This window comes from Dasypus novemcinctus, chromosome 20, assembly GCF_030445035.2.
Source record: "Dasypus novemcinctus isolate mDasNov1 chromosome 20, mDasNov1.1.hap2, whole genome shotgun sequence".
Taxonomy (NCBI): domain Eukaryota; kingdom Metazoa; phylum Chordata; class Mammalia; order Cingulata; family Dasypodidae; genus Dasypus; species Dasypus novemcinctus.
Window position 1 is genome coordinate 29,575,830 of NC_080692.1, and position 7,760 is coordinate 29,583,589.

The window sequence follows — 7,760 nt, forward strand, 5'->3', positions numbered from 1 at the left end:
ATGAGCCAGGAGGCAGGCCCTACGTATTGAACCCTTGGACCTCCTATATGGTAGGCAGATGCTCTATCTGTTGAGCCACTTCTGCTTCCCAAAACTGCAGTTACTTTTGCACCAATCCTGAAAAGTCCTAGTCTAGTGGTTAGGAATGCACCTGAAATTTGACCTTCCCACCTTCTCAGAAAATGTCCTTGATTTTAATATTCCAGATTCATATTTCTTGGTACTGGTGGCTTGCTAGGCTATTCCTTTTCTTTTTTTCTTGTTATCCAATTGCACTGAAATTAACAGAGACTACCCAAAAGAAGGCTCTGAGTTTTCTGTGACCTATGATTATCTACTTCTATTGAAGCTTTCTTATTTAGCCATATAAAGATATGCTTATACATATTTTTATAGCTATATAAAGATAATGCATTTCTTTGCCTCAAATTTTAGCTTGTTTGAATAAATAAATGAATAAACTAAACATAGATCTTGGGTTTTCCAGAGTACTTCTCAGTTGCTCTGTTAGCAGATTTCACTAGTTACCTAATGATAGTACTTTCATGGAAATCCTTGACATGGGTGTGTTTGTGGGGAGAGTGGTTAAGTAGATTAGTTTGTAATGGTTAAGTATCAGGAGAACCAGAATTGACTATGACAAGGATGTATTTTTTGTTATTCTACCTTGGTGAATTTCTAAGATAAGAAAGTAAGCATTAATCTCCAATGACTAAATTCATACCTTTCACAAAAAAACTTTTTATGAATTTCAGTAATTGAAAAATAATTTTCTCATATACATTACATGTGATATAATGTTGGTTTATGACTTCTTTGTGAAATAACTTATGTTATCTCATCTCTGCTTTAAGTGACTTATTGTACTAGATTTTAGTCCATGAATTTGCTTAAGAATTAAAAACCTTTAATTAAAGTTTTTTTATTCTATCAACAAATATGTGTTGAGCATCCGTTTTGTGCCAGTCACTGTTTTAGGCACTGGCAATAGTCATGAACAAAAGTAGAATGTTCAGTGGAACATTTGTCTTTTCTCATAAATCTCTATAACCTCTTTTCAAACGTCTAGTTCACAATTATTTACATGATGGAAAAGATTCATTCAAAACAGCTGGGCTTCAAGGCAGGTGGTTGCCAGGATGGAGAGGTCATGGTAGCTGAATGTGCTAGCCTGGAAAAAAAAATCACAAAAATGCCAGAAAAGTATTATGGCAACTGTATTGTCATTACTTGGGGTAGTTTACATATGAAATATCTTTGACCATAAAAACTTATTTTTTCCATTAGCTTGAAATTTAGAAATACATTTCTTCACCAAATATTTTATATATTGTTCCCATTGACTTAAATGCATTTTGATTCTGACCTCTATCTACTTAGTAGTCCAAAGGTCTACTAAGCTCTTATACTTGCTGGATGAAGAAACTCCTGTTCTTAAAAGGAAAGTGATGCAAATGAGTAACTAGGAGGTTCTAGGTTGAGTCCTGGTTGTACTACTTGATAGTTTTGTCATTGTGGCAGTTTGATATTATTGATGAATTCCAAAAAGAAATACTGATTGGGAAACGGACTTTGGCCCAGTGGTTAGGGCATCCGTCTACCATATGGGAGGTCTGTGGTTCAAACCCCAGGCCTCCTTGACCCGTGTGGAGCTGGCCATGCGCAGTGCTGATGCGCGCAAGGAGTGCCGTGCCACGCAAGGGTGTCCCCCGCGTGGGGGAGCCCCATGCGCAAGGAGTGTGCCCGTGAGGAAAGCCGCCCAGCGTGAAAAGAAAGTGCAGCCTGCCCAGGAATGGCACCGCCCACACTTCCCGTGCCGCTGACGACAACAGAAGTGGACAAAGAAACAAAAGCAGACAAAGAAACAAGACGCAGCAAATAGACACCAAGAACAGACAACCAGGGGAGGGGGGGAAATTAAATAAATAAATAAATCTTTAAAAAAAAAAAGAAATACTGATTATGTTTGCAAACTGGTCTGTTCCTCTGGGCTAGTGATACATTAAATTGTACTGGCTTCACAGGTTTCACTCTTACTTGATTAAATAATGATTAAGGCTTTGATTGGGCTACCTCCATAGGATTCAAGGCAGGATGATTTAGTTTAGACATGGCAGAGAATTTAGTTGAAGTTTTGAACTGGAGCCTGGGAAGTAAATACACACAGAAGCAGATAATGAGGAAGTAGAGATGGTCCCATTAGACATGATGAAGGTCTTAGGAAGACTGATGAGCCACTCACCTGATAGTCTACAGCTGGCCTTGTGGAGAAAGCAGAGTAGCTGAGCCTAGAGAGAAAGAAGCCCCGGGAAGAGAGGAACCCAGGAAGCCTGAAGCCTTGTGGATGTTGGTAGCCATCTTGTTCTAACTTGTGGCAACAGAGTTTGATGAGGGAGGGAACTTATGCTTTATGGCCTGGCAACTGAATTTCTACCCCAAATAAATACCTTTTATAAAAACCAGCAGATTTCTGGTATTTTGCATCAGCACCCCTTTGGCTGACTAATACAGTCATTATGGTTAAAAATCCTATCCTATGAGATATCCTATGAGACTCAATTTCTTGGTTGTCTAATGTACTTACTATCTTAGCTTCCTTATAGGAATATTGCACAATTCAAATGAGAAGATTTATGTGGAAAAAAACACTGAAACTTGAAATACTATAAAAATGTAAATTTTCTTCTTATTGTTGTTTTGAATCGATCTTACCTGTTGCACAGAGTAAGGAGTTGAAAGTATATTGTGCCTTGATTCCTTCATGCATGGGTGGAAAGAAAGAAAAGTCAGAGATAAGAAGGAACTTAGTATTCAAGTAAAAAAAGTTAAATGAGTTTTGGGAGGGTATCCACCAACTCTACTTGTGAAATGATGGGCTTGAGTTAGATCATTTCTAATCTCCATTACAACCATAAAGCCTTAAAAGTTGAATAAGTTTGGAAAAGCCAAGGTGATAGAGAAGGGAATAAGAAAAGGTAACAGACAAAGAGGAGAAAGAAGTGATAGGAACAGAGAGGAGGGGTACAGACCAAGGGAAAAAATTAGGTACAAAATATATCTAATCCAACTTTCAGTTAATGAGAAAACTGCTAAAAGATAAGTGGAGAAAAAAACAAGACATTGACTATTTTAAGGCAAATATATTGGACTGGTTTATTGACTTTTTTTTTTTACTAAAAGATAATAGACAGTACAACATTGCTACCATTTTCTGGACTGAGTATAAATATGAAACTAGGCTGCTTACTCACCTCAACTAACAGGGATTAGACAACTGTATCTTTCTTCCCAATTTCAGGAACCTTGGCCACCTCAGTACCGCAGGGTCCTGGGGCCTGTAGTATTTCTGCACTCACAGAGAAATTCACATTCCCTGAAACAAACAACCTATAGATCTGAGCTTGGATCTCCCATGGACTTGGAATTCTCTAACCTCCTGAGATCGACAAAAATTTTGTGAGCAATTCAAGGGCTTGCTCCTTATTTAAGTAAGTGACATGTACAGGAACAGAAGCAGCATCAGTTGGAGTCTTCTGCTGCAGGGCTGTTGGGGATTGAATCATATCCCTACGAAAGACACTAAAGACATATTTGAATCTTGATCTGCATTTGTGTGGGTGTGACCCCATTTGTAAATAAGAAATTTGAAGATATTATTATTAGTTAAGGTGTGGCCAAATTAAATCAGGGTTGACCTTCATCTGTATGATTGGAGGCTTTATAAAGAAAATTGGGATGAGGCCAAACAAGCCAGAAACCAGGAGAAGCCATATGAAAGAAACATCTTCATTTGACAGAGGACTTTCATCACCAGAAAGCTATTGACTTTGGGAGAGAGCCTGGCTTTGCCAACTTCTTGGTTTTGGACTTCTAGTTGTTGTTTAAGTCAATCCTTTGTGTGATATTTATCACAGCAGTTCTGGCAAACTAAGATAGGGGCCCAAAGAGGGGACCCTAATTTAAGGAACCTTCATATAGTCATCATCTTTGAGTCAAGAGGGTCCCTTTACAGGCACTTCCACTCACCTAGTGATTTGGGAGTAACCAACTAGGATATAGTTTGTCTCCCATTTCCACAAAGGTAGTGAGAATTTTGGTCTTTTCTTCTTTGGGATAGCCAAGAAGTCAGGAGAGGCTTCCAGATGTACATTAACCTCTAGCCCCACATGGGACAAAGAGAAACAAGAGATATGAGAGAGTAGAAATGCAACAAGTTGATGCACAGGATGGGGCAAGGAGAAAAGCTGGGAGTAAATTTCGGTATTAAAAACAGACTAGGGAGGGGATTATGGGAAGACAGCTTTGGACTAACAGTCAAGGTTCAATGTTCTCACAAAAACAACAGAAAAAGAGCCAAAAAGCTGTCCAAGAGACCTGCTTTGGGGGTCAGCAGACCAGGATCATGCTACACAACTCCCAGGAGGGTGAGGGACAGACAAAGAACCCAGAACAACAAACATGAGTTACCAAGCCCCTAAGGCAGCCAGGAAGGGCTCTCCTCCCCCATCCCAAGATATTAAGATGGTTAAAACCCCTGTCTCAGAGCAGCTGATTGAGATGGGGACAGGTATCTTTCTCCCTATCAGTTGTTTCAAGGGGAAAGGGAGGGGAGACAGGGGGATTTTCTTCAGTGAATTTTGGTCTGGGATTCAACATAGAAACACAGGAAAACTAAGAATGGAAACACGTCTGTGGAAAGGAACATAGACTGCTGGCCAGTCTGTAAATTACACACACAGAAAATGTTTTTGATTCTCTCTGTATCCTAATCCTTGGGAGAAATTCTGTGCTCCATTAGTGAGTCCCTGGCCCAATTTTGATAACTTAAGCTGGGCAATTTTAAAGACTTAGAATAAATTGAACCAAATATCAAAGAAGAATTGTGAACAAAAATAATAAACAAGAAAGAGAAATTGACCATCAGAGTAAATTCACCAACATATTCAGATGCCTAGACATCAGGAAAAAAATACGAGCCATACCAGGAAACAGGAAGAGATGGTCCAGCCAAAGGAATTAACCAAATATATTGAAGAGATCACTTCAAAGAATTTAAAGAAAATATGCCTAAAGAAATAAAGGATATTAAGAAGACAATGGGTGAGCATATAGAGCAATTAGAAAGCCTGCAAAGAAAAGAAACAGACCTTATGGGAATGAAAGACATGACAGATGAGATTAATAATACACTAGAGACACATCAGAGCAGATTTGAATTGTTTGAAGACAGAATTAGTGATTTCAAACACAGAACATCTGCAGTAGAGAAGACAGGAGAAAAGAAAGAGAAGAGAATGGAAGAAATGGAACAGAGTATCAGGGAACTGAGTGACAATGTGAAACACACAAACATTCTCATTATCAGTGTCCCAAAGGAGAAGAGAATAGAAAAGGGGCAGAAAGAATATTTGTGGAAATAATGACCAAAACCTTCCCAACCCTATGAAAGACATATATATCAATAACCAAGAAGGGCAACACACTCCAAACAGAATAAATCTGAATAGATCTACACTGAGACACTTACAGAATTACAAGTATCAGAGATAGAGAGTATTTTGAAAGCAGCAAGAGAAAAAAGCAAAGCATCACATACAAGGGAACCTCGATAAAATTAAATGCTGACCTCTCATTGGAAACTGTGGAGGTGAGAAGAAAGTGGTAAGATGTATTTAAGGTACTGAAAGAGAAAAACTGCCAGCCAAGAATTCTGTATCTGGAAAACTGTCCTTCAAAAATGAGGGTGATTTCAAAGTCTTCACAGACAAACAAAAACTGATAGAATATGCTACCAAAAGACCAGAATTACAAGAGATACTAAAGGGAGTGATTGCGGTCACCCCTCGGGCTGAAGTGTGGTTTGCTGGCCTGGCGGGGGAGCAGCCGCGGCAGGCCAAGCCACTGCCCCCATAATAGGGTGGCTGGTCAGACTCACCGCCACCCCTGAAGGGAGCTCGGCATGGGCGCAGAGTGCCCTCGGGTCTCCCCTTCTCGGCAGCCATGCTTTCGCGGCCGCCCCTCCTCCCGGATGGCGCCACCCAATGCCTTGTGGGGCGGCACCCTTCTTCTTCTTTCTCCCTGCGCAGGCGCAGGGCGGAAAATTCCAGTCTGCCCTTTTCCCCTCCCCCGACAGCAGCAACAGCCAGGCGTGGGCGGAAAAATCCAGTCTGCCCTTTTCCCTTCCCCCGACAGCAGCAACAGCCAGGCGTGGGCGGAAAATTCCAGTCTGCCCTTTTCCCCTCCCCCGACAGCAGCAACAGCCAGGCGTGGGCGGAAAAATCCAGTCTGCCCTTTTCCCTCCCCCCGACAGCAGCAACAGCCAGGCGTGGGCGGGAAACTCAAGTCTGCCCTCCACCCCAGCAACAGCAGCCACCAATCCCTAAACCCTGCCCCTTCCCCCAGCAACAGCGACAGCCAATCTCTAACCACCACCCCTCCCCCGTCCAGTACCGCCCACTGACCTTTCGCCGGCAACCAATCAGAACAGGGCGTGGCTTCGGCCAATCAGCCTTCCCCAGCCCCTATAAAACTGTTGCCTCTCCCTCAATAAAGTTGGACTTGTGTGTTTACCTTGTCTCCGCCGTAGTTCTTCTGCCGTGCGCCCTCCAGTCCTGAGAGCCCCCGACAAGGGCCTGGCCTCCCTTGTCCCCAGTTCGTCGCCTGCTTCTCCGGGCGACCCCTTCGTCGCCTGCTTCTCCGGGCGACCCCTTCGTCGCCGGCTTCGCCGGGCGACCCCATCAGCCGAACCGCGCAACCCCTTGTGAGACCGATCCCTCGTCTGCTGCCGGACTGACCCCTCGTCCCAAGCGGGACCGACCCCTCATCCAGAGCTGGACCGACCCCTCGTCCGCAGCCAGACCCCACCTCTACCGACCGAGCAAGCCGCCGCAGTTGGCGCCCAATGTGGGGCAAAGCAACCCCACCACAGCACAACGTGGGGTGGAGCAGCCCCACCACAGCCTCACTCCATGACCTGGCGGCCCCCCCCCTCTCTTCTCACCTTGGGACTTCTCTCGTGCAACATTGCTGCTACCTGAGCCTTGGCTACCTCATACGATCCACGGTGGTCTGGGAGAATCGCTGGATGGCTTTCTCCTTCCATGCCGGGGGCTTATACTGACCCGCTATGATTAAGAGGAGCCTTGGATTTCTTGGGAGCGCACGCTTGCACGTCTGAAGTAACCCTACCACAGCCCTATGCCCTCCTCTCTTCTCACCCCTATCTTTTCGCTCTGCATTGCTGCTCCTGAACCTTGGTGACCTCATATGATCCACGGCGGTCTGGGAGAATCACTGGATGGCTTTCTCCTTCCATGTTGGGGGTTTATACCGACCCGCTATGATTAAGAGGCGCCAATAAAACTCTCAGGAGCGCGTGCCTGAGCACCTCCACCCCTGCCTTCACCTCTGCCTCCTCCCCTCCGCGCTTGCTCCCCTTTGCCTTGCTCCACTGCTCGTCATTCCGCCCTCCCCTCGTCGGGGCCTTCTCTTGGCCCATGACCACTGTCGGAGCCCCACCAGCTCCGACCCCTCGTCTCACTGCGCACCTCGGCTCCCATCGCCGCGCTCTCAAGGTAAGGGCCCCTTTTCTTATCGGCTCCAAAAGGCCATTAGCAATGGGTAACATCCTATCTGCTAAGCAAGCCCCACAAGTTTGGGCCCTCGCCGGTCTCCTAGACACTCACCGGTGTAAGATCTCTTTGAAACAGCCCCAAGTCTTCTGTAACCGCGGCCCCCCATGCTGCCATCGCTCTCAAGCA

The 7,760-nt window shown here is 44.5% G+C and overlaps 1 pseudogene; it reads right to left on the reverse strand.

The window, feature by feature from the left end:
* Positions 1–7,559, reverse strand: part of LOC101441094 (alpha-2-macroglobulin-like) — a 31,972-nt pseudogene extending 24,413 nt beyond the window's left edge.
* Between the last annotated feature and the right edge of the window lie 201 nt (positions 7,560–7,760).